Source organism: Acartia tonsa, chromosome 12, assembly GCF_053477335.1.
Source record: "Acartia tonsa isolate MP-2025a chromosome 12, ASM5347733v1, whole genome shotgun sequence".
NCBI classification, from domain to species: Eukaryota; Metazoa; Arthropoda; class Copepoda; order Calanoida; family Acartiidae; genus Acartia; species Acartia tonsa.
In genome coordinates this window covers 38,135,348-38,141,974 of record NC_137271.1, presented here as the reverse complement: position 1 = coordinate 38,141,974, position 6,627 = coordinate 38,135,348, and positions in this window count along the sequence as shown.

Sequence of the window (6,627 nt, the reverse complement as noted above, 5' to 3'; positions counted from 1 at the left end):
CGCCACAATCGAATTCTTTTAAAACAGAGTTTTCTTAAAATTACTATATTATGAATTTTAATTTTCTTTTTTATGATCATAAATTAAATACATCAATATAATGTAAATAGCAACATGAAATGAAAAAAAAATAATTTATTTTTAATAAAGTAAATAATGGGTCTTATCGTTCTGGGCAATGAGAGTTTATTATGGATTATTGGAGCACTATGAGTTTTAAACGATTTTTCCTTAGAAAATTTGAGCTCATTTATAGACATTTATTTCCTATATAGATCTGTCATGGATCTTGAAGCAATAAAGCAGGCCCTTTTGTAAATGTTAAAAATTGGAAGAATCTATTAAATAAAAGTTATCGCAAATATACTTAGTAAATAACTTACTTTTCTGATGTTTTATAGAATATCAATACGATTCTCTTGGATGTTATTGTTAATATAAGGTTAATTAATTACTCGGCACTTACACAGATAGTGTATGTAGAGGACTTGTAACTTCCCCCTACCTTATTTTTAAAATAAATTTAATGAAAATAAAGGGAGGGGGTTACTCTACGGAGAGCTCTATCCTGCGTGGCTACCCAGTACCAATATACAAGCGGCTACGCCCCTAGAGGTCTTTTTATATTTTTGAATTAAACTAAAAAGATTTTTTTCTTTTTTTCTAAATTTAATTTATTATAAAAAAGGGGGCGATTTCTCTTTGGAGGGTGGTATCAACCTCCACAAAATAGTTAGCAACCTTCCCCGAACCTATGAGAAGCTAGCCTGTAAAGAAGAACCAGATCGGTTTAGCGGTTAGCTAATTCCTTCGGTACAGACAGACAAAGATCCTGGTATATTATTACAAGAATATAAACAAACGAAAAATACCCCATCCTCTTGTTTTTAATTTATTTTAAAAAGCAAGGAGGGGAGGGGAAGTAGTGAACTACAATGTTCTTTGTGCGAAAGTGCCTATTTCTCTAAAAGTGAAGCTCTCATTTAATCAGAAGCTTAAATTAGAAATAGTAATTATAAACATTTTTGTAATATCAAAGATTATCTAAAATTAGAGGTTGTACTTTAGGCATACACAAAATCAAAACTATTGATAATGATTATTAAATTTTGGTCCAAAGTTTGCAACCAATAATCTTAATCTAAAGAATGGGGCATTTTTTTATCATTATTTAGTGTTCACTGTACATCAATTTATCATAAATTGTATTTCAGACAATTTTCTACGAATGTTAAAATGAATCATCAAATAAAATTGGGTTTAATATTATAATTTTTTAATTTAATATCCGTGGAAAGCTGTCTATAAAACGATGCGATAAAGATGGGTTGATTACCACTTAGATCTTGCACCAGATTATCATGTACTATAATAAAGTGAAACTTGTAGCTGGCTAAAATAACAATCCGCCACCTTTACCCCATTCCCTGAACTCCTAGTTGATGAGCGAACAGAAGATCAAGTGATACCCAAGTTACCAACCTAAATTGACGATAATTTTTCTCCTGTCATAATATCCACGTATATTCTATATCCATTGTGATGAATTACTATACTCTACAGGGTCATTCAGAGAAATGATTTTTAAACAAGGATGACAACATCCATAAAAGCGAAGCACTGAAACGGTAGGACAAACGGACATTAATACTTGTATAGTGTCTGAACTGAATAATCAGAATATAAAAGTATAAGATTCGAAGCAAAATTGTAAGTAAATTTGTTGAAAAACTGCTTGATACAGGATAATGTTTATGGACATACTTACATCTTTAGGGCTTGATTATAGAGTTGCTTCGCTTAAAATATTGTTTTTTGTTGTCCCAGGAATCAATATACCAAATATCAGATCAAACGGATAATTAGATCATATAAAAATTTGTTGTTAAAAAAGTAGAAAAATCAACATGTTTAAAATGGACGTACGGACATTTTGGTAATGATTATAGAGTTGCTACCCTTTCTAAATCGTACCTAACTACTACAGAAATCACCATGCAAAGTTTGAAATCGATAGGACAATTCTAACATGCTTAAATTAACGAATAAAAGCTAACTATCTCGGACGGACGTTCGGACGGACTGACCCTAATTATAGAAAAGCTTCGCTTTTAAAAAACTTAATTATGCATAGAAAATAAAACAATTATGTAAAATGCTTTATATATTTGGAAAACCTATTATGGGACATTTATGTTTCAAATATTTAAAAATGATTATTTCAACAAAATATGCCCTAAAAACCGGTTTTTCCAAAGGCCTTGTTTTCGAAGATTTATTGAATTAAAGGTTGTTAAAAATGTGCACCTTTTCAAAATTCAAATTGCGCGGCTTGTGTTAATAGTAGAAAAATGTTATGCATACCGCACTATGTTCCAGATAGTGACAAAAAATCGTTTTTTACATTTTGGAAAATACACATTTAAACAATTGTTTAGTAATATACACAAGTTTTTGGAAGTAAAGCCGAAAGAATTAGCTCTTTACTATAAAAAATAGGAATTTTGTGTGTAATTATACCAGAGGTTTGTAATTAAGTTCCTTTTCATCATAGTAAACAAATATTTTTAAGGTTGACTAAACAACATTTCAAATCAGTGTGGACCCTTTATTTTTAAAGCCATTTTTAAGTATTATATGTTTTTTGAATCAGTATGTAATAATTAATACGTTTAGCCTTTAAAAGAAGTCAAATCTCCAGTTTTTGTTGTAATTGTAGATGGTTTTCTTAGCATACCCGATTTCTGTTAAATAAACAATCTTCTTCTAATGAAAATTTTACGTTTGGTTCCAGATCTTTTAAGAGCAAAAAATCCCAAGCAAATCCTCTTACATGGTGATATTAGATGTAAACCCCGAACAAACATATTATGCAAATCTGAATTTTCAAAATAGCAGCTTTATTATTCATTTAGGATGATTTTACAATAAACATGAAATTTAGATGCCTCTTTTGGTTACAAAATTCCACTGTTATTTTTTAATTAATCAGCACCAATAAAGCACAAGATCTCAAAAACAGCATTTGGGGGAAATACTGGTGAACAAACATATTATGCAAATCCAAAACAAAGCAAAAAAAAAAGGTTTTTTGGCACTTTTCTCCTCTTTTAAAGATTGATTATGATAAAATAATAATTTTTTAAGGGATTTATGCATTAATTATTATGAAATATAGTATAAGGTAGAAATTAATGATTTTTCTAAATAAGAAATGTTTGAAAAAAAAAATTCGTTCCCTATCACTTTAGAGGACAGCTGCTGACCCTTAGTCTTATGGATGAACCTAAATACATGTTAAAGATAAAGATTACCCTGAAAATTATACAAAAATGTTTTTTGGCGTGTTGAAAAAATCTATTTTAAAATCTTGATTTTGAGGATGATGACCTTTAAGATGCCCCTATTGGTGGTGATGGTGAGCCAAATGTTATCAAAGTGCATGTCCATGATGACAACTTACATATATATTAAACTATGATCCAATTTTTGTAGTTATAGCATCCTCCAGCCCAGCATTATTAAAAAAGAAAAGAATTGCAATTTTATTTACTTCAATTCATAAGGTGAATACTGTAGTTTTTAGAAGATGGTTATATTTCTTGTCGGAAGGCTCCATTGGAGGCTGCTATGACTACAAAAAATGGTACATAGGTTAATAGACAAGTTGTTGTAATGGGCATGTACTTAGATACCATTTGGCTCACCATCACCACCAACAGGAGCATCTGAAAGGTCATCATCCTCAAAATCAAGATTTTAAAATAGATTTTTTTAACACAAAAAAAAACATTTTTGTATACTTTTCAGGGTAATTTTTATCTTTAACATGTATTTAGGTTCATCCATAAGACTGGGGGTCAGCAGCTGTCCTCTAAAGTTATAGGGATCAAATTAATTTTTTTCAATCATTTCTTATTTAGAAAAATCATTAATTTCTACCTTATACTATATTTCATAATAATTAATGCATAAATACCTTTAAAAAATATTATTTTATCATAATCAATCTTTAAAAGAGGAGAAAAGTGCCAAAAAAACCTTTTTTTGTTGCTTTGTTTTGGATTTGCATAATATATTTGTTCACCAGTATTACCCCCAAATGCTGTTTTTGAGATCTTGTGCTTTATTGGTGCTGATTAATTAAAAAATAACAGTGGAATTTTGTAACCAAAAGAGGCATCTACATTAAGAGATATAAGTTTTCCGGAATTTTAATGTAGGGAGGAGATTTGAAATCTGCATCAAATTTTAAGGATTTTTTATAAAATTCGTTTTTTGTATAATTCTTTATCTAAAAGCGGAAATACAAATTAAGTTAATTAATTTTGGCATCCGTGATTGGTGGATTTAAAAAATCTGCGCTCTGATTGGATGTCGTACATCATTCAACCAATTAGAGCGCAGGTAGTTTAAAATCCACCTATCCTATTGGTCAAAATTAATTAACTTAAAATGTATTTCCGCTTTTAGATAAAGAATTATACAAAAAACGAATTTTATAAAAAATCCTTAAAATTTGATGCAGATTTCAAATCTCCTCCCTACATTAAAATTCCGGAAAACTTATATCTCTTAATCTACATTTCATATTTATTGTAAAATCATCCTAAATGAATAATAAAGCTGCTATTTTGAAAATTCAGATTTGCATAATATGTTTGTTCGGGGTTTATGTAGGATTTTAGAGAACTTTATCCTGTTTATGCGAAATTATGCGAAGTTTGTTTTTTTAAGCTCTTAAGTAAATAACTAGGGTCAACCAAAAAAATAACAATTTTTTTAGACATAAAAGTAATATATTACTTATTATCTAAAACATCTATTCAATTAAACTTAAAGTAAAGAAAAGTTTTAAAAACAAATAAAAGATTATCCATTTATGTCTAAGGTCTTATCTGAACTATCATACCTTTTTATTGGGGGAGGGGGGGGTTCCTCGATTTATATCAATATTGGATCCCATTAAGGCTAGAAGTCTAAAAATTTGTATGTGTTTTCCTTGATTAACAAAAATCATTATGATTTTATATGTTTAACATTATCTACTCCCTTTATCCTTTTATTGAGCAACCTTTCACAAAAGGTTCTTTCATACTTATTAACAAAGAAGAACAGAGTAGAACTTATGTTGATGAAAATGTTTCCTTTAAAATAAATGAAAATAAAAATTAGAGTCTGACATATCTATGATCTAAAGGGATAAGACAATGGCCGGTAAATTAATGTACATCCCCAATGGTAATAAACAAAATTGCCCCTTCTATAAATTACAATTAGTTGTTGAAATGTTTGGACACTTAACTAATAAACCAACCAATCAAATTCAAAAGTCCAAAAAGTTGTTATGCCTACAAATAAGAAAACACTATTATAAAACTTTGTGGACTAGTATAATAAACAGTCCATTGTTCCCTCCCTCCCTGCTTAAATATACACACAGAAAATGAGTAAGAAATTTACTCATCTGTATTTATTAGAAATCTCAAAAAATAAATTTCAGCGACGGCAGTCGGCGGGAAAATGGCGGCAGATTTTAATGAAATTTTAGTTGGTCGTGTATAGTTGTTAGAATAGCTTAGTTTAAAATTTGAGGTCTCTAAGTAAAAAATTGAGGTAAAAGGAGTTAATTAAAGATTTCTGGAGACCTGCAGGATCATACCTGGAACCGGAAATTGACTTGAACACCTATATTTCATATTGAGATGTAGTAATATAGGATATTTTAGTATTTTGGTAAGATGAAATGTTAAGTTTAAGTCATAAAAAAATTATTTTTGCTCTTTACCTGTATGATCCTGCCAGTTATCCTGGCATCCTGTGCCCACCAGGATGGAGATATTCAACTTTCAGTTATGTGTCGTACCCATCTTTCACACACAGAAAATGAGATAGAAAATACTAAAAGGGGGGGGGTCGCCCCCCCCCCCCCTCCGACTATTAAGGGTTAACAAACATTGTTAGTTGGGTTGTGTAATATCTTTTGATATGATTCCCGTCAATGTTGCTTAGAAACGAAGGAAGTTACAGCTTCTGAAATGTGCTTATTAGACTATCTTTACAGCCCCCCCTTGACGCCCCTTGTGTAAAACCCCTATTATAAGTATTTTCACCATTATTTTAAAAGATATATGTATACTTATTGCTATTTAAATAAAATTTCATCAAAATTTTCAAATATACACTCTCTATGATTTTTTGTCATTTTTCGGGATTTCTGGAATACAGTGACCGTTAAAATCGTCATAAGCTCTAGTTTTTTAATAAATAAAAACCATTCCTGTGCTACGTATAGTATAGGAGCTACGTGGCAAAATGTTCCAATTTCTTAAAACTTTTCAACCTTTTTCTCACATTTTTCAACGTAGCTCCTAAACTAAAATTAGAACTAAAACGGTACTTGTGTTTTCAAAAAATAGAGCTTATGACAATTCTAACGGTATGCATTACATTTTTCTACTATTAACACACGCCGCGCAATTTGAATTTTAAAAATATTCATATGTTTTGCACAACCTTTAAATCCATAAATCTTCGAAAAAAAAGGCCTTTGGAAAAACCGGTTTAAAGGGTATATTTTGTTGAAATAATCATTTTAAAATATTTGAAACATAAATGTCCCATAAT